General features: G+C 34.3%; 1 long non-coding RNA gene across 6 annotated transcripts in view; it reads right to left on the bottom strand.

Moving 5' to 3' along the window:
- The window catches only part of LOC140624690 (uncharacterized), a 145940-nt gene that overhangs the window by 68314 nt on the left and 51967 nt on the right, over nucleotides 1-25659 (bottom strand). For 4 of the 6 annotated variants that reach the window (XR_012024147.1, XR_012024144.1, XR_012024146.1 and 1 more), the window contains 2 exons: nucleotides 5931-5968; nucleotides 4456-4569 (listed from right to left, as the gene is read on the bottom strand). This is a non-coding gene — a long non-coding RNA (uncharacterized lncRNA). Of the gene's footprint in view, nucleotides 1-2992; nucleotides 4372-4455; nucleotides 4570-5930; nucleotides 5969-25659 lie in introns of those variants that run through there. The other 2 variants (XR_012024145.1, XR_012024148.1) reach the window with 2 other exon arrangements.

Genomic DNA, 25659 nt, shown 5'->3' with positions numbered 1-25659 from the left:
GGCCTCTGTCTGGTTCGAACGGCCTGATCCCACCTACCACCCGCGTGAGGACCTCGCACCCACTCCAATGCACCTAAAAGTGAGGGGCTTCAAACACCCTTCCCTAATCGTTGTGGGGCGGCACCTTGACAGCGCTCGGACGCCCTCAGCTGGGCTCGCTGTGGCACCTGCAGCCTGCAGGCCGTGCAGGACTGGCTGGGGGCCCCAGGGCGCACCTATGTCGGTGGGGCCCCTGGCTCCCAGGAGCCCCAAGGGTGAAGAAGACAAGGAGCTAACCGGCCTGGCGTCCCCGGACCCAGCGCTCTGGTGCGCACCTGGGCGGCCGCACTAGCTGCCGGAGAGACTGGGGGGGGGGGGGGGGGGGACAGACCAGTCTATTCTCCTCACCTGCATCAGGCCCCGCCAATTAGCCCAGGCTAACTGGGGTCAAAGGGCAAGAGTGCCCAGGTAATGTCAGCCTCCGGGAGTAGAGAACAGGACGGAGAAAGGTCCTTACCAACACCGCGACCCGGTAAGCGGCATAGAGCTTAGAAACTGTTTACCATTGTGTTAGCGGGTGATTGCAGAGGTGAAAGTGGGCATCTTGACTTGTTCTGGTCTAAATTAACCAGGACTTTGGGCCATATTCCAGACAAAGCAAGGAACTTCAGGCACTTAAGCTCTCTTTGCCCTTCCCAATTTCTGTGCACTGTTCTTGGGCATTTTATTTTATTTTATTTTTTTATTTTTTATTTATTTATGATAGTCATACAGAGAGAGAGAGAGGCAGAGACACAGGCAGAGGGAGAAGCAGGCTCCATGCACCGGGAGCCCGATGTGGGATTCGATCCCGGGTCTCCAGGATCGCGCCCTGGGCCAAGGGCAGGCGCCAAACCGCTGCGCCACCCAGGGATCCCTGTTCTTGGGCATTTTAACTGTGTATTTAAACTCATCGACGCTTTATTATTATCACTGTTTTGATAGAAGCAATATTTATTTGGATTCACCAATATATTTAGCCTTAATTTCTGCCTGTATCTCCTTGCTTCTATACCCTCACTGCTGAAAGAGCAATATTTGGTGTTTTCTTTAGCTCAGTTCTACGTATGGTAAGTTATTTCAAATTTTGTGTATCTGCAAATGCTTTCTTTCATTTTCATGATACTTTTTTTTTCTAGCTTTAAACTTCTAGATTGACAGTTATTTTATTTCAGCCCTTTAAAAACTATAGGGACACCTGTGTGGCTCAGTGGTTGAGCATCTGCCTTGGCTCACGGCCTGATCCCATCTCAGGGTGGAGTCCAGCATGAGGCGCCCTGCAGGGAGCCTGCTTCTCCCTCTGTCATTGTCTCTGCCTCTTTCTCTGTCATGAATAAATAAATAAAATCTTTAAAAAAAAAAGATAAAAAATATAATTTGTCTTCTAGCTTTTATCATTGTTGTTGAAAAATAGACTTAAGTTCTATTGTTGTTCCTTTGAAGGTATAAGTTGTTTTTCTCTAGGGGCATGTTAAAATTTCTTTTGTCTGCTTTTCTGCAATTTTTCTCTGTTGTGTTACTATATAGATACATTGTTTAACATTCTACTTTGGGGGACGCATGGATGCGGGGCTCAGCAGTTGAGCGTCTGCCTTTGGCTCAGGGTGTGATCCTGGAGTCCTGGGATCAAGTCCCCCATCGGGCTCCCTGCACGGAGCCTGCTTCTACCTCTGCCTGTGTCTCTGCCTCTCTCCGTGTGTCTCCCATGAATGAATAAATAAAATCTTCAAAAAAAAAATTCTACTTTGGAGTCATAAGTTTTCTGTAACATATGGCTTATTGTCTTCATCAGTCTTGGAAATTTTCAGCCATTACCTCTTTAAAATTTTGTCACCACATTCTCTTCTCCTTCTGCGACTCTTTAAACATGTCCCACCACATCACAGGTTCTCACCATATTCAAGAGGAAGGGAGCATAGAATGTGTCTATACCAAAATGGGAATCTTGAAGGACATCTTGCAACTCTAGCTGTCACAGTGAGCAATATTCCTGACAACCCTGGCAACATCATTACATTCTATCCCAAAGTTTTAATAAGCTATTCTTATGTTCAATACTAGAGACTTAACACCCGTATTTTTTTCTAGAAGAGAGAAGGATATTCTAATGGTAAAATTCCCTTTTAATGAGAACTACTGCTACTAAGTTAGAGTAAATATAGGGTAAATTAACACACTTCTGTAAGAAATCATATATAGCAACAAATGTAAGAAACTATTTTGAATAACAAGAGGAATGAAGCTTCTTCCATGTCCCTAAATAACACTTTCAGAACTAGATAAAATTTTAAACTATGATTTAGGTTCTGTATATTCAAAATGTGGATAACACCAATCATTATCTTATTTTCCCTGTCTTACATTTGAGCATAGTCAGCGTAGAAAAAAGTATACTAGGGAGAAAGGAAGGGTAGAGGAGACATGGAGGTCTGATGACTTGACAGAAAATTGCATTAGAGTGCTCTTGAAGAAAAAGTAGAAATTATAGGAAGAAATGAAGTAATGGAAATATTTATTGGTTGCCTACAACTAGTCATAGTGGTTTTTTACTGCTGATTTTTGTAATTCATAGAACTGTGACCATAAAGTGGTCAAGCAATATCACTCAGAACTTGTGCAACATCATTAAATATTATTCCTTGTCACCATCCGTTGTAGCAACCATGAATCATCTGTATAAGAATCAAGTTATTTCTCTTTCTCACAAACAAAGTGGACGAAAATCCTTCCTAAAAACTCTCCTCACTAAAACTCCAAGGCAGTGATTATTGTCCCTAGCCTTGTACGTATAAGCCAATTCAATCTATTCATTAATTCCTTTTTTTTTTTTATTTTATTTTTTTTAATTTATTTTTTTATTGGTGTTCAATTTACTATCATACAGAATAACACCCAGTGCCCGTCACCCATTCACTCCCACCCCCCACCCTCCTCCCCTTCTACCACCCCTAGTTCGTTTCCCAGAGTTAGCAGTCTTTACGTTCTGTCTCCCTTTCTGATATTTCCCACACATTTCTTCTCCCTTCCCTTATTTTCCCTTTCACTATTATTTATATTCCCCAAATGAATGAGAATGGATAAAGAAGATGTGGTTTATGTATACAATGGAATATTACTCAGCTATTAGAAATGACAAATACCCACCATTTGCTTCAACGTGGATGGAACTGGAGGGTATTATGCTGAGTGAAGTAAGTCAGTCGGAGAAAATATTCATTAATTCCTGATCAGCAACAAATAAACCCCGGTGCCATTTACAGCCATCTTTCCAAATGTTCTCTCATTTTTGCTTTTGGCTTTGGCCCCCTTCTAGTTCAAGCCATGTTTACCTAACATCAACCAACCTTTGTTTATTGTTCCCTGATTTTGTCTTCCTTTTCCTGTCGGATTGGCATACTCATTGCAGTTTCCCAGACTTGATCTTTGGTTCCTCAAGGCTATTATTTCAGAATTTTTCTCTTTTCATTTCTGGTGGCCACAGACAGACCCTCCCCAATAAACATTCATTTTAACTTTCTGTGGATTGATGTATTGTTTTAGAGAATAATTCTCATTTGTTTTGTTTGGTTGTTCCATGACTATGTTCCATGACTAGGTGTATTTTAGAAACTCTTAAAATTGATATAAAGTAATAAATAGAATTAGGGATTCATTAAATAAATCCATTTTCTTAACTTCTAATTCATTTTTATTATTAAGATAATTTTAAATGAAATAGAATCACAGTGATTATCTGGTACAAATGATGGTCCATCAATTCAAATATATCTACTACATGATATAGATGTTTATATAACTCTATATGTATAAATTTAACTTTCTCTTGCTTTTGTCTTTGTGTTTTTGTCTACCTAACAAAATGTTACACACATTATATCATGCTCATATAGCTCTTGCTTTTCAAGCTATTAAGAATTCCCTTGGCCACTGTCAAGTGGTATAATGATTGACCTTTAATTAGATATTTAATTTGGGGTTCTAATAATAGACATAGATGTAAAATATCAAAATTTGACGATTTATAACATGCAAAATAAGTATGCCATTCTGATTTTATAATAGCCTTTCCTGAGGATAAGGAAGTTCAGAGAAATTTTAATATTCAGTTTTTTGTCTTTAAGATCTGTTTTTACTTCAAATGTGGAAAGCAGCTGTTATCCTTTCCATTTTATTATATAGCATAGAGAATACAGTAAGGGGATCCCTGGGTGGCGCAGCGGTTTGGCGCCTGCCTTTGGCCCAGGGCGTGATCCTGGAGACCCGGGATCGAATCCCACGTCGGGCCCCCCCGTGCATGGAGCCTGCTTCTCCCTCTGCCTATCTCTCTGCCTCTCTCTCTCTCTCTCTGTGTGACTATCATAAATAAAATAAAATAAAAAAATTAAAGAATATGGTTATTGGTTATATGCATGAGTTGAATCTTATATGACAAAGGCATTCAGCATACACCCACATTTTAATTTTTTTGTCTTGCAAATTAAACATCTCATTTCAAGTCACCTTACCCATTTCAGGTCCTGAGTTCTGACTCACAATTACCACTCTGACCTCCTGTACAAATATAAAAAGTTGATTTATAAAACCAATTCATGTATGAATATTACATAACTTATTCAAAAATAATCCAGAACTCTTAGGTTGTCTATGTAACAAATTCATTTCAGAATATAGAACTAGAAAGATATTAATGTATCTCTGGGTTAGTATACAATAACAGTAAGAAGAGAAGGATTATCTAGTTAGATTGTCATTATTTCTTTATAACTGATGACAGAAACTTCACAATGCTTAAACATTTAACTATTTGCTGTCTTTATGTAGTAAGAGAAACATAATTTCTAAGAACTAGTTCCCTCAAATTAAAAAATTACTATAACTTCTAGCATATTTTGATGGAAATATTGAAATTTGAGGGCAAAATTGCCTGGGTTCTTGTCCTAATTCCGTATCTGTGATTTCAAGCAAATCATTTTATGAACTTCACTTCTTTCACATTTGTAAAATTATTTTTCTACTTTACTAATTAACCTCATAAGCTTTGGGAATCAAATGAAATAATGTACATAAAATTGCTTTGTTTATAATAAAATTCTAATAAATTTAGCTATAACTACTGTTAATGTTATAAAAATAATATACCACTTTTTAAGACATGTTAATGAGCCCTAATTCAGTATATTTGTGAAAAACCTCATCAGTAATAACAATTAGTTGCTAATATTATCTGAATATTTAAATTTGGTAAATGATACTAGACACCTTAAGAAGAAAGAAATTGAGCCATAGAAGAATAAGTAGTTTGTCCAAGGAGCACAAGTAATAACATTCAGAACCTACATTTAATTACTGTTTTTGAGGGCAGCCCAGGTAGCTCAGTGGTTTAGCGCCGCCTTCAGCCCTGGGAGTGATCCTGGAGACCTGGGATCGAGTCCAGTGTCAGGCTCCCTGCATGGAGCCTGCTTCTCCCTCTGCCTGTGTCTCTGCCAATCTCTCTCTCTCTGTGTCTCCCAGGAACAAATACATAAAATCTATTAAAAAATAATTACTGTTTTTGAATTTGAATTCTGAGTTTGAAGTGAAAAGCCTTGAGACACCCACTCCCCTGTCTCACTAATTTACTAATCAGATTGGAATAAACATGTCATATGCAAACAACTAAAAGTAAATGTTAAGACCTTGAAATTCAGTTATAAATCAGACATCATCCATATTTCGTGAAAGTCCACATGTGTATAGTCTGTGTATATGAAGAATCATCAACTCTGCAAAATATGCCCATTTAAACAAGGAATCACCATTTTAAAGGGATGGTACGGTTTCCCTGAACATACAATCAAAATGCTTAAATTAGCTTGGGGAAAGGCTACTTCAGGTCAAGAAATCCCAAAACCCTCAAGTTAATTAGCACTTACTTGTTCCACTAAGTGGCACTGACAGGCACAATCTTTGGCTTCAAAACAGAAAAAAAAAAAATTAGTAAAGGAAGAAAATAACCTATCAATATCTACTAGCCGCAATGTCAATAGTTTTCAACCCAACTTCTAAAAGATACATTTATAATAATATAGAATATTTTGATAAGTCTAATGAGCCCTATCTAATATAAAAATGCTCAAACTTTTGCTTTGCTTTTTAGTTTTTTGTTAAATCAATAGTGTGTGCAAAACACGTTTAAATCCTATCCTTTACCAAAATCTAAATCTATGCTTCACATAAATTCAGAATCTCATTTTATCCTTGTATCAAACTCCATTTTGCCATCTCCATTTTTTAGTTGCCATGTATGTATCATCAGGGTAGATTGATTGTGACCAGGTTTATGGATGAATTCTTAGATGATTAAATGCAGGATGTACCTGAGGAAAATCATGAAACAGGATGCGATGGGGTACAAACCATAGGAGAAGGTTATGGTAAAAGTTGGGGAGGACATGTGGAAATTCTAATACCACAAGATTCACAGATGAAATAAAAGGTGTTGCTGAGCAAAATTCATATAAATAAATGACTCCTTCTTTATAAGGAGTCAAAATGTCCTGATGCTTGCATGATAGCAAGCATGTCAAGAAGGATCCCACAGTCCTTTTTGATAAAGCAATATTTTTCTTAATTTTTAGTGAATAGTTTCAGGTTTACCTAAGACTTAACTGAGTTTCCTACCATGTACCAGACATTTTCACATTTAATTACTGAAATCCTCATAATGGCCCTAGAAAACTTCTATTAATAACCTCACTATGCAGAAAAAAATAAATAAATAACCTCACTATGCAGATGAGGAAGTAACATCAGTTGCTTAAAGTGAGGCATTTTAAAAATTGACTGAACCAAGGCACCTGGGTGGCTCAGTCAGTTAAGCATCAAACTGTTGGTTTTGGCTCAGGTCATGATCTCAGGGTCATGGGATCAAGCCCCACATCATGCTCCACAATCAGCATGGAGTCTACTTGAGATTCTCTTCCTCACCCTCTGCCTGCCCGCCAACCCCACTCAAATAAATAATTTTTTTTAAGTGACTGAACCAAGACTACTTACTCAAAATCTGCTATTGCTTTAAGTACCTTCAGCTATGAAGACATTTCCTGTTATTATTGAAATGTCCCTACTAATGTTGATGGAAATTTGGATTTGACAGACCTAACAAACTCAGATGAGTTCTGTAGTTCTTTTACTGTATCTCATCAGCAGGATCACCCTGATAACATCAGTTTTCTAGTACCTCACATACATGTTGCTGGCAAAAATCACAAAATCACATAAAAGCATGCACACAAACTAAATTCTATTATCTTTGTACTAAAATTCCAGGGTCCAGTCTAGTAATCACCTGGCTGTGGATTACCTATCTTGCAGATTATCTGTTACAGGGTTATATGTCTGGCTAGTTTCAATAATATTCTCTTCCCTGGGTGGGTTTAATGTTTAGTGTTAAAGAAACTCATCATAAGGTTAACCTCATTTTTTTTACCAATTGATCTTTCTTATATTGAAGGTAACCTGGAGCAAGTACTATAACAAACACAGAGGTAAACTGACAATGAATCATGTAAGAGACATGAACTAGGGACAAGAACTAAAATAGCATTAATTCATAGAAATTTATGATAGCAAGGAGTCTGAGGTTTATGTATTCTAAAGCAAAAGTCCTCTTCATGACCTTCCTGACAAGGGACCATTATAGGTTTTCTCTTTGAAGGATATCTTTTTTATTCCACAGTAGGATGAAGAAATTTCAAAAAGAATCTATTAAGTGTGCTAGAAAGCTTGACTTCTAAAAGATACGATCCCAGCTCTAAATTCTATGCCACTTCTAGCAGAAATGTGGCAAATATGGCTTTGTGGGTTTCTGTGAACAACTTTTATTGAAGAGGTTAAGCCATTGTACAACCATGACTCTAAATCCTCTCAAAATGAACACATGCTTCTGAATTGATCTTTAGTCAGTCACGTACCTTAGCCTCTTCTACTTAAAAAAAAAATCCATGACCTTCCCAGGGTGCATATCAGCATACAGTAATCTTTCCTTCATATGTGATATTATACATTGTATGAAAAATATATATTTGGAACAGACTTTTAAATGTATGGGAACTGAATAATTCAAATTATTCTCATAAAATTTCTATTCATTTTAGCTTTCAAAATTTATATTTTGTATACATTCAAATATGGATTGGAAGGTAAAATAAAAATTATATAAGAATTGTACTTTTCATATTTTTCTTATTTTATTGTGTAATGAAAATTATAAAGTGCATATACTTTCAGGAGCAATTGCAATCGAAATTTAACCACATCGTTTCCTAGGATGCTGATATGACTGTGTCATATACACTGGTGAACCAACCAATGCAGAGCCTCTTGATTGGCACATGGAAGGCAATGGCTAAGTTACAACATCCTCAGCATGAAAAAGGAATGTTGTCTCTGAGAAGAGCAGAAGTCTGCCTTTCACAGTGGTTCAAATTCAAACTTTCAAGATCTACCGTGTTTTCTAGAGAAAGAGAAAGACCTGTGAATAGAAACTTAAAACACTTTCAGATAAAAATGCTAAAAAAAAAAAAAAAAACCCAAGTGTAAAATAATAGTAGTTTTTCAATAAAATGAAAAAATAAAAAATATTCTGTTTTTCCACATTGTCCTATTAGGTGGACACTTTGAGGACTTTCATTTAGCAGCAACATCTATAGAGTCTGTTGTATCACATGTGAGCTAACAGATTAGTTTCATAAACTCACATGGGTCACTCCTAAAGAATAATCAAAAAAACTGGAGGAAATTCTGTAGAGTGTCACATCAGTAAGATCCTAAAGTAATAGGTGGAGATTAGAAGCAAGAAATGTGAACTACTTATGGCTACAAAAACTCAATCTTTACTAAAGCCCAGTGTGGCCTACGTTACATATAAACATGACCAAAAAAAAAAAAAAAACATGACAAAGAGCAATAGCCCTTGTAACTTTTTCTTCTCCCAAAAGTCACGTCTTTGACTTCCCCAAAGTCAAGTCTTTTCCTGTGAATATTTTTTTCGGTTGGTAAAATTATAAAATGACTTCTGCAAAGTGCTCCGAATTGGTTTTATACATACTGACTTAATAAATGGTAGCTATTAATATACAACATGAGGAATTTGCATGATATATTAAGAAGTTTAAACAGTGGAATCTTCAGAAAAATCACTATTGCAGGAATGAGGAAGCTGGATAAAGGAAAAGCAAGATAAGCAATAGGAAAGTCAGCCATGAAGGTATTCTACTCAGGTTAAAAAAAAAATAGGGAAATGTGTAGACTTCCTAGGAGATTTTGGAAGGCAAATTCAAGAACCAGTTGGGAAATTGAATCCATAGAACTTGTTGACAGTTATCACACTGAACAACATGTGCCAGGGGCTGTCATGCATAATTTTCTCTCAAATTTCTCAGTCTAGCATGGCAAATATAAATACAGATAGTTATAAATATGTGACATTATGCAAAGAAGTCATGAGATAATATAGCAGACACTGTAAATTCCATGCCTTTATCAGCTCGATTCATCTAAATTCAGCTACAGCTATGGTCCAAAGTATCCAGCAGGCTGATAACCTCATCTGAAATCCTTTGCCTCAAGACTTTCCAGCACTTTGGGAACTTACTCCACCTATCACTGTAGGCTCAAGGTGAAAATGGGGAATTAACACACCAACACCGGAAGAATCCTCAACCAATAAGGGCTGGCATTGGTAGTCCTGTTTTCCATTGAGATCACTGTGAAATGCATCTCATAGAGAGTCTCCGAGTGTCTCCATTGTCATTGCAGCCCTGTTTCCCACTGGTAAAATGATTGACACATTCTTTTCCTTCCTTCATTGTCTGGTAAAATGATTGACACATTCTTTTCCTTCCTTCATTGTCTCACTTTCCCAACTCATTCACTTGTGCTTCCTAAGACGACTTCCCAAATTAATAAGCTGTATTTGCCTCTGTTTCACCATCCTTTTTGCTTTGGTTGAGGGGTGAAAGGATTACAAAAAGACCTAGAATGAGAGGTGGCCTTAGGAATGAGCTTTAGGAACTGTGTCACTTGGTCAGATATCAACAAGGACTACACTGTTGTGGTCAATGGGATGGTGACAACCGCTGGCATGGTGCTAACCTTTGTCATGGTGTAGCTTCTCAAATGACTAAGATCCTCACCATGGTAGATGGGGATGCAGTCAGGTGGGAGCACACTGGCATATACAGATTCTCTAGCCCTTGAGAAACACGAGACGATAAAAAAGATAGTGGAACTTACTGGTATTTCTGGACAAGTCTTAACAAGAAAAACAGGCAATAAGCTAGCCTCCTCTTTGGGAAGATGATCACTGATGGTTATTTGGAAGAAATGAATACATGTTAAGCTGTTAAATGGAACTGACAGAAACAAACATTTCAATAATACAAGCAAGAAGCATCACTGTGTTGGGGGAGGGTTAAAAGCAATTTTTTGCAGGCTAGAGTGAAGGGGCTGATGACAAATCTGGGAAAGGTGTCCAAGGCCAAGTCAAGGAGGATTTAATGTGCCATTTTAAGAAGCTTGGATTTTATTCCATTTGTAATATGGAGTGAGTCTTGAAGGCTTTCACAACTCTACCAAGAAAATGATTTGACTATTTTATTAATTATTTCAAGAATGGAAAAAAAAAGAATAGACTATAACAAATACCATTATAGATGCACAGAAAAGCAGTTAATTTATTATGCTTAATGGATGTTTGAGGACATTAGGGCTTACTTCTTACAGAAACCTTAGAAAAGCTGAAGGGCTTCATAATGGAGCTTACTACCGCTTTAGTTTTAAATATACCACTCTTTACTTAAACTTGGATTCTTTGAAATTAGTATCAAATTGAATGGGACAATGCACTTCTCATTCCCTTATGTTCAAAAACAGGATCAAACTAGACTCCCTGAGACAACATAGAATTCCTAACAAAAATATCTTAAATATGTCATGAAAGATTACTGTGCTGTCTGAAATAATGAGAAAGGAGTTCATCTCTGCTCTTCCTTTAAAATAATCCTGCTTCTAGTCTTCAAAGCAACTCATACCCAAAACATAGTTTCATAAGTTATGTTCAAATTTAATGCTTTAAAATCAAATTTTTGGCTGTGAATTGAAAGTTGGAATTTTGTCCCTTAAATTTATGCAACATATGAGAAATGTGATTTTCTGTTTAATTCTGATTTTCTAAGTGGCTTTACAAATTGGTTAACCAGAAGCTTTGAATAAGGAATAACACGATGACATTGTTAAAAGAATTTTCATTTTAGATATGAATATTGAATATAACTGTGACTAAATTTGCAATCTTTCTAGTGAATCAACAGGTGAACGTATGATCTCTCTGATTCCATACTAGTTATTTAAACATTATGCTAAAATACTATGTTAAATAAATAAGTAGTTATTTATAGAACAATAAAATTTATTTTGCTTATTTATCTTATTTATAACACACTTTTAATTACATTTTTATAAACTAATAATAAAGAAATTATTGGATCCACACCAGAAACAAACTGTATGTAAGATAGTATTATATTCAAAATTTATTTTCCTATGATTGCAGACTAAATTAAAAAAATAAGTAAAACTGAAAAGCTTCAATTATTTCAAGCTCTATTAATCAGAATATGTTAGTTTCGGTGCCAGAAAAATTAACAATCAAATTCTCAATGTCTTAAGTCAATAAAGCTTATTATTTTTTTTCTTTAATCTATACTAAGTGTCCAATTCAAGAGAGCTGGATGATAGGGACAATGCTCTAAGTAGCTACCCGTAAGTCCAGGTTGACTGGGGTTCAACAATATGATTGACATTTTCTACAACTCGGGAAGAGAGAATCTGGGAAACTCCCAACTATTGTTCTATAATCTATCCTAGAAATGACACCTACTAAATTTTTTATAGACCATTGGCCAGAATTGGTCACACGTTCCCACCATGTTGCAAGAAAGCTTAAAATTTTCGTATTCCATGTGCTTGGGAGAAGCACACTCGGATTCCTCGAAATTAATGTTAAATTGAATAGGACAATATACTTTTCATTCCCTCATGTGCAAAAAGAGGGTAAAACTAGATTCTCTGAGATATCTTAACAAAAATATGTTAAATATGTCATAAAGATTACTATACATAAAAGATTACTGAATATCTGGATAGTCATAAGCATTAGTTACATTGAATACACATGGTAAATTACTAAGGACTATAATCCAATTATCAAATTTTAAAGTGGAAACCATAAATACCACATCATCATTACTATAATGAACTCAAACAATTTATTTAAATTATATGCCTTGAATGTGGTCATATAATAAACTGATTTTCTTATTTACTGTGAACAGACTTCTCTCAAAGAGCTTCTCTTGGAACAAGTAGACATTAAGACAACTACCTTGAATTTATGTGACCACTTATTGTCAAGAGGCTGCAAATCACATTTATTCAGATTTGGTGAGTAATGCATGTACTTACATTTTCCTTGGTATTAGCAAAAATATTTTGAATTGAAATATATGTCAAATCATTTTTACTAAATATAGAGAAAATAATGAAATGTTTGAGCTCTCAAAATATATGTAATCTTTATAACTCAGCACCTCTTAGTTCAACTACTAGCCCTCTCCACTTCATCTATCATTTAATATCTGCTATTTTTTATAGTTGACATTTCTTTATTATCTGTTTAAGCAATACAAATGGAGCATGTTGCAAGACCTACATATATGGATATATGCCATAAATTAATTACGCAGTGCAACTTACAACTATGGCTTGATTTTCTAAAGAATTCATTGTCTTTATTCCTGATAGGCCATGAAGAACACACAGAATGACAAATGGATTAAAAAGTAATGCATCCCAATCAGTAGCTACTGTCATTTCTGATTGGTAGGATTAAGGTATTTATTATTCTCGGAGAGGTTTTTCTGTGTTTCACTTTTTATCATTCTTTCCCATTATAATCTTGGTGACCATAACACATAGTATAAAAATAACCCAAATGTAAAGTCATCAGAATTTCTAAGTTTGAAAAAAAAAATTAAAGAAAAACCTATATCTGGAAATCAACTCTGTGTCTAAATGCATTCAACCATTTATTATATCAACTTTGAAAAATTATAATTTTCCACCTCTTGATTCTGTCCCCTTAAAACATATTGATAAATACGCTAGTTGTTCAACAATATCTATTTTTTCATAGAATTTCTTCAGGATGTATGATCTTCCAAAACAAAGACTATATTTCTTTTTTTTTTTCTTTCCTTGGTATTTATGTATGTGGCTGGGTTCTAACAAATGAAAGCTATCATGTGTTTCTGGGTATCTCTGGTTTACCTCCTTTTGACTTCTTCCTCATCCCTATCTTCCTACCCTTCCTTCCCAACCTCAACCACACCACTCCACCATCCCCTACCACAGAACAGTCAGTTGGAAGGAACCTCAGTCTATGGGGACTTTATGGAATAGAATCATCATATAAATTCTTCAGTTATGAAAGAAATAAGCATCTTTCTGCTTTAAGCTACTATTACTTTTAGTTTTCTGTAAATTTCAGCTGCACAGAACCTTAACTTGATATATAATACCTCAAAGAACTATTATGGGAATTGAATAATATCTGTTGTTTGTTTAGCACGCTGCCTTTTATTTGGTAAATGTTTAGTTAAATGTTACCTCTTTTAATAGTTATTTAAAATTATGTGAGTTGAAGCAAAAGAAATCAGAGACACATTTATTGACAAGTCTCTTTCTAAGCCTTGCAACACATGACAGAAAACCAAGCTTTTACTCTCTTACCAAAAAAAAAAAAAAAAGTTTGGTTGGGAGTAAATATTGAAAGAAAACAAAAACTTCTGCAACTTCCCACAATTCAGTTATAAACTAGGTTTTGTATGCATTGAAAGGAATCCCAGGCAATCATTGTTTCACGGATAATTCATATGTAATTTTCAGAATCTAGAACAAACTTTGTAGACCAAGCCCTTGCAATCACTTTGTACAATGAAAGACTTCATCTGATGTATATACATCTTTGATTGATTATAGAACTTGATATTTGAAAATATTTTCTTCTGACCCTGTTTTATACCAATAGTAAACTGTTAATTAGCTGTTGACTTTTAACTTCAAATTCAAGCATTAAAAATTCTCCTTCAAATAAAAGCTATGACAATACACTTAAAGCAAGTTTTTTCTTCTGGGGGCAACTGCGTGGCTCAGTGATTGAAAATCTGCCTTCAGCTCAGGTTATGATCCCTCCTGGGATCCAGTCCTGCGTCGGGCTCCACGCAGGGAACCTGCTTCTCCCTCTGCCTGTGTCTCTGCCTCTCCCTGTATGTCTCCTATGAATAAATAAGTAAAACATTAAAAAAAGTGTTTTTCTTCTGACAGACTGATTTCAAAAGATGAAATTATTCTTCATATATAAGTCATAGATCTGTTTTTAACAGTATATTAACACACAAAGTTCAAGATTGTAAATTTTAAAGACTTGCTGAATTTTTCCCATATAATAGGTTTTTCATGGTCTTGTATGTTTTGAGTCGTTATTGCCAACAGAAGTCAGGGAATGTGGTTTGGACACTGCTTTTTTTTTATATTTAGTGTTATGCTCTATTGATAGTAAGTGCTCAATATTTATTTTATTATAAAACCATCAGGTTCTTTAAAAATAAAGCCCAAACAGCCAAACTTCCTCTTAAAATTCCAGTATTATGATATTTAAGTCAATGAATATATTTATTCCATTAGAAATGAATGTAATTATTCCATTGGAAATGATTTGTCAATAAATTTTTTAGCTTTAATTTTTTAAGATTATATTTATTTATTCATGAGAGACACAGAGAGAGAGAGAGAGAGAGAGAGAGAGGCAGAGACACAGGCAGAGGGAGAAGCAGGCTCCATGCAGGGAGCCCAACGTGGGACTCGATCCTGGGTCTCCAGGATCTCGCCCTGGGTGGAAGGTGGCAGCCAAACCGCTGAGCCACCCAGGGATCCCCAAATTTTTTAAGGTAATGGTCCAAGGCAAACAAAATAGTCAGATTAGGTGGGACATTACTCCTCTTTATCAACTTTTAACTAAATATATTATAACTTGTGTTAATTGATATTTTAGACTACTCTTTAGCTTTTATATTCAAGCTAAAATATCACAGATTATCTTCCAAGCACACACTCCTATTCATTAGGTGATATAAATTTTGTAACAATAAAGATGTAAAATGATAAAAATATTTAAAAATATTTCTGTATTTTGTATTTCTGTATTTTTGATTTCTGTATTTTGACCTAAAATATATTTTTGATTTCTGTATTTTGACCTAAAATATATTAAAACTATTTGAGTTTTTGTGGTGTGTTTCTTTTTCTTCTAAGAAAAAGCAATAAAAAAATGTCTGTGAGACATATACAACCAAGAAAAATACCTTAGAATAAATGAGTTTATTCCAATAAGTTTGGTGATTTTTATGAGCAAATTGAATTAGATATTTGTTAATTCCCTATTCAACAAAATTCTTGAAAATGTTTTTGAATCTTTCAAGGTAGTCTCAGGTCATCTTTAAATACTAATATTTTTTTTAAGTCTTAGAAAATAGCATTTTATAATTTCCATTCAGCATTCTCAGAGACTAAGAAATGGGGAAACTTTTAAAATGACATTAAAATGCATGTTGATTATATGTGATCATAATAAATTAGCAAAATATATCCAGATATATTTTTTCCATTGTATAAGAAGTTGTTATATTAAAATTCAACCAAATTAAAATCTATCACTTCTCTCATTTTGTTACCTTATACCCTAATCTTCCCATTTTAAGAGGGTTGAAAAAAGCAATGAAAGGGGCTATTTCGATTTTTGGTCAGATTCCACACAGTCTCATATCAGAGTAAAATAAGGTTCGGCCCGTTTACCCAACAACATCAAACTTCTTTCTTCCAAAATTTTGAGGTCTTTGAGAATAAAAGATCAATCTTGCACTATATGACTTTCTGATCTTTCTTGTTAGAATTAAAAAAAAAAAAAGAAAAGAAAAAGGGATTACATTTCCAACTGCATGTGTAATAATGTATTCAAAATAGTAATGGGAGAAGAATGGTGAGATATATAAAAACTAAAAGGGCACAGATAATAAAATATAGGTAACAAGAACATTCCTCCAAACCAAACAATAAAAGGTATTGTTAGTGATATATTTTAATTTCAGGGACATAATACACTTCTCCATTATAAGATTATTTTAAAACTGAATATTTCAAGTCATTAAAAATAAAGGGGAAGAAGAAAGTCTCATTTATTGGATCTGATTTTGTGCAATGTATATATTATCCCTTTTATTCTTCTACAATAATGCTCTATATGGAGAAAATGGCCAAGATCTTTCTAATTCTAAAGTTCAGGATCACAAGCACAATTCTCTGATGTCTTAAACATGCTCAGGTGTTTGTACAACGCTTCAGAGAATTTCATTGTGCCAAAAATAATCCTCTAGACTAGAAATAGAACATTACTATTACACCTAATTTTAGAAAGATGAAACACCCCCAGGGGTACCAAATGGCTCTTTTTTTTAGTTCATCTAGGTCAATAGTCCAGGATTTCTGTTTGTTCACTTCTAAAAACGTTTTAATTATTTTAAGTTGCATACCACGGTAGGATTTTTGCTCTGTGACTTCTTATTAGGCGTGCACACTGTGACAGAAAATTATATACAATTTAAATGACCATTTTAGATACTTTCTTCCTTCAAAAAAGACTTAAAAAAAATGTCTGTCTTAGAAAATAACATGAACAAAATTGGCAAATATAAAATATATAGAAACAATTATTAATGGCATTACTAGTCCATCTAAATCAAATTGTTATTGATATCTTACTGCATTCTCCCCATTTTTTCCATTCCTAGTTTACTCCTAATCATATTATGGTGATTTGTTAGCATTTTCTTATTTTTTAAATGTTTGTATTGATGTATAGTTGAAACAGTGTTATATTAGAGTCAGGTTTACAACATAGTGATTCAACAACTATATACGTTATGCTGTGCGCACCACAAGTGTAGCTACCATCTGTCGCCATACAACTCTATCACAGTACCACTGACTATATTCCCTGTGCTGTAACTTTTATTCCCATGACTTATTCATTCCATAATTGGAAACCTGTCTTTTTCCAGGACTTTTTTTTTAACCATTTAAACCACATTCTTTTCTGCTCTGTGAGATTTTTCTCTTTGATAATTTGTTGAAAAGAAAACAAGTATTCATCTACATACCTTATTTTGATATGTCTTCAAATAAAAATGTCGGTAAATATGTTTTTCGTACAGGGTATTATTTTTATTAGCCTCCAACGCATGAGACAATGTTACGCATATTTATAATCCTATTATTAATAAATGATGAATAATACTCAAATGTTGCTTCAAATAAAGTTTTCCTTGACTTATTATATTCCAAAAATAATACTAAACTTCATTTCTTACAGATATTGTTACAAATATCATAGAATAATACAAGTCACTTGTTACACAGGAGACTTTTTATTATTCTCTAATAAAAACTTTAAAAGCTGAACTTTGAAGTGTAAATCCTTCAGAGTAATTCTTGATTCTTTTCCACATCTATTTGAACTTTTTTATCTCAACTTTCTCTGTTTGTTTTATTTGATGTGTTGTCTTTAATAGACTCTCAATGTGTGATGAGAACTTCATTCTCTGTGTAAACTGGAAAGAAAAATGCTTCTCTAGGTAATAAAAGAGATCCACTGGTAAGCTGTGCTTTCTGTGACCATGGTTGTGGCTGTGACTTACCAGCAGACTCACTGCCTAGTCTGACTGATATATCATCCCCTGACTATTAGGTCACAGTAGAGGGAGAAAGTATAAAACCAGCCTGCTTTCTTAAATGGCTTATGTTAGCTCTGTTTTTTTTGTTTTGTTTTGTTTTGTTTTTAATCTATTCTCCTGCTGCCCTTTAACTATGGAAATTAAAAGTCAGTCTTTAAAATTAGAGTCAGTTTATTTAAGTAAAAATATAAAATGAACCCTTCAGCATTTAGAATCAATTGTTATGCGACCCCTTCAATTTTGTCTGTGGGTGTATTCATTTTTAAGCAGGTCTTTCTCTTTTTGCCTTCCATGGCTTTCTTTCTGGATAATGGAGAGAAAGTCCCCACAGTCTTCCTCAGCTCACAGAGACAAGATTTCCTTATTATATTTCTTTTATTGTTTTTTTGTACAAATAACATTTTTCTAACTTTTTCATATGCTACTTCTTTATATTAAATGAGCTCGGGATCCCTGGGTGGCGCAGCGGTTTGGCGCCTGCCTTTGGCCCAGGGCGCGATCCTGGAGGCCCGGGATCGAATCCCACGTTGGGCTCCCGGTGCATGGAGCCTGCTTCTCCCTCTGCCTGTGTCTCTGCCTCTCTCTCTCTCTCTCTCTGTGTGACTATCATGAATAAATAAATAAAATCTTTAAAAAAAAATAAATAAATAAATAAATGAGCTCAACAATTACAAAAAATTTAAGAATTTAACATTTCCTGCAAAACTACCTTATTAAGATATTCACAACTAACGTTCCAGAATAAACCTTTCATATATTTTAATGTATGTGCATATATATATTTGTGTGTAAATATTCCAATCTGAAGCTACTCTATTTATAATCTTACAATAATGTGTATGTACACTTATATTTATTTTTGTCATTTTTAACTCTACAAAAATGGAAAATTTTTTTGCACCTTGGCATTATGAAGGCATAATAATTACCCACTCTTACATTTACTGCCTTTTCCTAAGTAATCTGTAAGTTTTTGTTATAAGGTACAGATGTTATCCCTGTATTTACTTCAAAATGCTCTATTTTATCATGTTTCTGAATTATTTTATATTGTACATTTCCAAATAATTTTAATTGTCATCACATTTATCTTGCACAGTTACATGTATTAGCTAAAATTACCTATCACTGCTAAAATTTTAAGATGTTTATTTTATACTTACTCATTTAATTAAATTTAACAACTGAAACTATTTAACTGAAATTTCATTTTATTTGTGTTTTTTTAATAGACATGAATATTTTCCTTCCTCATAAATAACCAATTATTACAGCCCCATCTATTAGGCAAACTCACATTTTCTCTGCTCATTTGAAATACATAGTCATATATGAAATCCTCATATATAACCAAAGTCAACACTTTTCTATATTTTTAATTTATTTTCTCTTCATAATGCAGTATCTTTATGGTTTTTTTTAATTATTTATCTATTCTGTGTCTAGAGACACAGAGAGAGAGAGAGAGGCAGAGACACAGGCAGAGGGAGAAGCAGGCTCCACACAGGGAGCCTGATGCAGGACTCGATCCCGGGTCTCCAGGATCACACCCTAGGCCGAAGGTGGTGCTAAACCACTGAGCCACTTGGGCTGCTCTATCTTTATGTTTTAATGTGGGTAGATATACTGCAAAAAATAATACCTGGTAAGCTCCCATTATTCAACTTTTCCATCAAATTATTATATATTATCATATATTTCTCCTTCCATATAAATATTCAACATTTATCCAATTCAATATTTTGTCCAAATGTAAAAGACATTATTGCCATTATGTATGAAACAGAATTAAATTGATAAAATAATAATTTGAGAAATATTCACATAAGCTTTTCTAAGGATATTTATACACATTATTTATTTGGAATTTCTAGATAGAATCTAAATGTCCACTATTACTATAAGTGAAGTTCTTAGAATGTGTACTTCAAATTCTATTGCACATCTTCACATTGGGACAGCTTCTGAAAACCTCCACAGTCATGGGTCAGCTCAACTATGATCAATGGGAATCACTAGGTTTCAAATGTTAAATGTTAGGAATTTTCTGAAGATGTAAGAAACTGTTCCCCAAAAAACTACTGGTCTAAAATTAAAATCATCCCTTATGCTCATGTATAGACAGGTGAGCATGTAAAGAGAGTACTCTAAATGTTTGCAAGTTATTAGATAAGCATTTCACTGGTAACTCAACTTAGAATTTCCATGAGAAAGGGGTTCTTGTCTTAAACATATTATGGGGGTTAAACTAAAGTTATTTTAATAGGCAGGCTAACAACTGGTTAAAGAGATCTCATTCAGGATTTTTGGCTATAACACTAATATTTTACTTAAATATTTGTTAGATCACTGGTGCAAACTCAGATTGATTGAATGAAAACTATATTTCCTTCAACTCTCTGTATGTCTGTCTTAAAGAATTCAATCATTATCCATTAAGATTTTTTTGACCCTTTGAAAATCTAACTTCATAGCCAAATATACCCTTGATATTCTATGCCTATTACCTAATGTTATCTGCAAGGTTTTAATACAAATTTTCATTTCCTCCTAAGACAACAGTGAAAATTTTAAAAACTGACAAGTCTTGTGAAGAGTCTCCATTCCAGTCATATCCGTGTTTTTCTTCATCTTATCACCCACATTGTGTGAACTGTTTTTGTGTCCCAGAAAATATTTAATTAAATTTAAATTAAATTGCATGTAGTTCCTTCATATGAACAGAGTAGATTTCTGGATTAGTGAATGTTTCATTTCACTATAGTTAAGTTTATATAAATATGGGAATTTGAGAGATACAAAATTTAAAGTCATTTTATCTACAAAAATCAAAAACAGTCCATTTGTAAAAGATTTATCTCTGGAGCTAGACCGGGTTCTCATAAATGCTTCTCTAGTTACAAGTGATTGGGCCTTGGACAAATTAGTTCTATTTTGGGCCTTCAATTTTCTTATACTGAAGATTAAATGAGTTAACACAGGTAATTGCTTATAAGAGTGTCTGTATGTGAGTTATCATTATTGTTTTTACATGACTCAACAATTTTGCATCATTAATAAGAATTGCACTTAGAAACACATGTAGACACAGGTGCAATGATTTACATCTATCCAATCAAGAAGCAGTCATGTCCTATTATAAAACCAAGGTTTGTTATTTTCTTATCCAATTCAGTTTCACACACTGCTACAGTCAAGTTCTATTTGTGCATAAGACATATTTAAAATAAAAAAGGAAAAAAATCTAGCTCTTGAGAATGTCATGTTGAGGGAATGGCTATAAATCTGGGCATCTAAAGTTTTTATCTTTTTGGGGGGAAGAGGGACGGTACATATTTTACTCAACCATCACTAATTCAGTCCTTACTATGTTTCAGGCTCTATTCTATGCTCTGAGAAGAACTAATAAAGAAGGTTCAGTCCCATTTATAAAATAAGAGTTTAGGGCAGCCCGGGTGGCTCAGCAGTTGAGCGTCTGCCTTCAGCCCAGGGCGTGATCGTGGAGTTTCGGGATCGAGTCCCACGACAGCTCCTTGCATGGAGCTTGCTTCTCCCTCTGCCTGTGTCTCTGCCTCTGTCTCACATGAATAAATAAATAAAATCTTTAGAAAAATGTTTAATTTAAAGAACCGCCAAGGATCACTCTTCCACCTCCCAAATTAGAATCATTTATGTGTTCCAAGTAAGAGGTTTGAACTTAAAGTATGGCTATATGGGGAAATTAATCCCATTACTAAATTAATCTTATTACAAATTAACCTATTTCTAAAAACAATTTAGTGACATATATGTATGCCTCTATGTTATGGATATATACACACATACATAGTAACATGTAATTATATATAAATGTATATCTTTTCCCCTGTAAAGCAATTTCCACAATCCAAGACAGCATTCCCTAAGTATTATAAGTGCATATTAATTGACAAAACTCTATGGGTTTGAATGTTGGCTCCATAAGTTAATAGATGTGACTTTGGCCAATTTCTTTAATTTCTTGTGCCTCCAGTTACTACATATAAAGCCCTTGAAACATTACCTAGAGTATAAGTACTCTATAAGTGTTAGCTAACTTATTTTCATTACATGTAAATAAATTTGATCAATCTATTAATTCTCACCCTGTCCCGACAAAGGTGGCAACAGGTCAACCCAAATATATCCTCCAGTATTCCTGATCTAAGCAAAACTGATCCAGCAGCTGGGTGGCTCAGCGGTTTGGTGCTTGCCTTTGGCCCTGGGGCGTGATCTGGGGTCCCAGGATGGAGTCCCACATCGGGCTCCCTGCATGGAGACTGCTTCTCTCTCTGTCTCTCTCTCGGTGTGTCTCTCAAGAATAAATAAATAAAATCTTTAAAAAAATAAAAAATAAAACTGACCAGGAAGGATCATTTCATACCCTAAATTCTCACTGCTCTAGATCTCCTAGCCTCTAGCTTAAAAGATTAATAGAAAGGTCTCCATGCTTGAAATAAAACTTTTCTTTTCCTGGGAAGAATCAAGATTGAGTCCACATATTCAGATAAGATCTTGCCTACCCATATCTCCCATATTTATCTGTAGGAGTCTAGTCACATTCCTTTCCCTCACTAATTTCTACTCAGTTGTCTTATCACTAGTGATACAGGTATCCACATAAATGATTCTTCCAACATTAGTACAGACAATTCTGTTGTCTGCTTCTCAAAAGAACAATCTTTCTTCATTTTACATACCTCAAAATGAGTGCTAAAATGACAATCTTAATTTGAGTCTCACAGAAATTGATGTCTTTACCGTGTAGAATAAATGTTTCACTAATATGCTCTTAAGCTCTCTCATCCTAGTGTATTTTTCCTTCCATTTTGATTAGCCATTCTCTTCTATGGTTATACACTGTATTTCATGATTACCACTAAATGCAACATCCCCATAAGCTCAATTACAACTATCTCATATTCTAACCATTATCACCTATCTGCCCAACTCACTCTTTCTGGTACCTAACTCCAACACAACTTTCACCCCTCTGCTAAAGCCTATTAATCCTCTCAACTTTTCTCTTTTACTTTCCTTTATATCTTCCCTTCTTCTTTTCTAGTTTACATTTCATGAGAACATTTAAAAGCATTGTCTTGTATGCCCATTTAAGTTTGTCATTTCTTGGACAAGTTTGTCATAATCATAGAACAAAATTCCATCCTGATTTAACTCATTCTCCTCTGGTTCTTAACCTGTACCCACACAGCTAAAAATAACTGGAAAAAAACAATCACCTTGATGCATGATTAGATCCATGACATTAGCCTCAAATGAATCCTCAAAGCTGCTTGTCAACTGAATGACATTTGTCTAATCCAACCACCCTCTTCGTACCTTAGACCGTTACTCATTACTTTACATATTCTTTTCAAACATCAGTCATCCCCTCTTATCCTCAATCTAAACTTCTTAATGCCTGAGAAAATCAGAACAATAGGAAAATATAAGGTTCCACTTCCATATCCCTAGTATCTTCTAACACTTGCATCCATGTTTCCGAATTCTGTCACTCAAATGGAAAGTTCACTGGTACCTAAAGCCAACATACTCCCTTTTCCTTTTCCCTCCCTCTTTCACAATGAAACACAACATCCTGGGAACACTATCATCTCTACTATATAATCACATTTCTCGTAGGTGTATCAACACGGTGTTACTTTTCTCATGTTAAAAAAAAAATCTATCTCTGGAACTCATCTCTCAGTGACTCACCATCTCTCTCTAGCCTTTTATGTGAACACTACTTAAATGAGTGCTCTATACCTTTGCTATACAAAGACTGGTCCTTGGACCAACACCATTAACATCTGTAAAATTGTTAGAAGTGCAGAATTTTGGACTCCACCTCAGGCCAGCTAAATCAGGATCTATATTTTAACAAGATTCCCAGGTGGTTTATAGGTACTTTAAAGTTTAAGAAGCACTGGTTTATACTCCTTTCCTATTTTACTTTTTCCATTCTCAAGTCCTTCCCAATCAAGATTTTGCCCTTAGAGCTCCACTGAAATTGCTCTTATCAATGTCACTGATGACCTCCTTATTGCTAAATCCAATGGCCATTTTCAACCATTATCTTATTTGAAATACCAAAAGTATTTGAGAAAACATATCACTCTTTCCACCTGGAAATATTTTCTTCACTTGGCTTCTCTGACAAAGCTTTCTTATTGGTATTTTCCTTTGTTAAGTCTTCCTCTTCTCTCTAACCTCTTAAAGAACTCAGACCCTAGAATTTTTCTCTTCTCATACTCCCTGTATTACAGATCTCATCAATTTAAATATACCTATAATTTGATAGCATACCTTCCCTCATGGTCTGGACCCACATATACAACTGCCTACTCCACTATTTCATTTAGATGTCTAATAGATAACAGATGTCATAGATGTCTAACATCTAATAGAAGTCTCTAAATTAATGTTTAAATTATAGTTATTATATTCCTCCATAAAACTGCCCTCTCCACAATCTTCCCATTTTCACTTAATAACAACTTCATCTTCTAATTATTCAAGACAAACATCCTTGAATCAACCTTGACTTGTTTCTTGCTCCTATAGTCTGCACACCATCCATAGGACTATTATATTCTCAACTCTGAAAATATACCCAAAATTCAATTGCTCAAATCACTTCCACTGTATTCATCTTAATTAAACCACCATCATGCCTTGATTGCATTATAGCAATAACATATTTGTTCTTCCTCTTTCCAACCTCCCCCCACCTTATAATTTATTCTCAACAAGCTTCCAAAGTCCCTCTCAAAATGAAATTTGCAAAAATACTCATGTGCTTAAAACTCCCAAAGAGATCCAATTTTATTCATGATAAAAGCCAATGTTCTTTATGATTTCCAGAGCACTTCAGGATCTGGCCCTTCTTGTTTTTCTGATTTTGTTTCTTACAATTCATCATCTTGCTCACTACCCTTTTGTCATACTGGTCTCCTGTATGCTATTGGAACAGGTCAGTTAACCTTCCACTTATAGATAGGCCTTTGCATTTCCTGGCCATACGCCTAGAATTCTCTTTCTTTATCTATAAGCCTGACTTGCTCTCTCAACCTACTTCAAGTCCCAAATGTCACCTTTCCAACAAAACAGAGCTGATCATCTATTTTAAAATATCCCACTCAGGCCTATTCTCTTTTACTCAATTTTAAAATTTTTCATTATAATTTACAATGTATTACTATATCATATAATAAGTAGTTTTTAAATTATTGCCTTTTTCTTTCATATGGGATATATTTTTTTAACTTTTGTTCCACTTCTATATTATTTAAATCTGAAAAATAATAATGCTCAAATTATTTGTTGGGTGAATTAATAATATTCACTATTTGTTAATAATGTATCCATTGTAAATATATATGAGTAAATGAAAAATGTATGTATTTTATCATATTACCTTGAAAACATATTTAGTAGGAAGAAATATGGTATCTAAGTAATAATGCTGCTGTATAAATACATTTATCTTCAGAAAGCCTGGTAAATAAATATCTCGATGATAAAATCTCTCCATAAGATGACTTCCATTTTATTAGAGCCCTGATCACAAATCATGAATTTGAAGTACATTTCAGTAGCTCAGGTATATTTATTTTAAGACCAATATTTATCAATTTTGCCATTATAAGAGAAAGTCAGCTTCTCCAAGATAAAGACTGACAAAAACAGATTTCACAGTCCTTGTGAGTTGTTTTAACAATTAGAATCTATGGGT

This window comes from Canis lupus, chromosome 35 (assembly GCF_048164855.1).
Source record: "Canis lupus baileyi chromosome 35, mCanLup2.hap1, whole genome shotgun sequence".
NCBI classification, from domain to species: Eukaryota; Metazoa; Chordata; class Mammalia; order Carnivora; family Canidae; genus Canis; species Canis lupus.
Note: the sequence above shows the minus strand (reverse complement) of the source record. Positions and strands in the feature narration are given on the sequence as shown.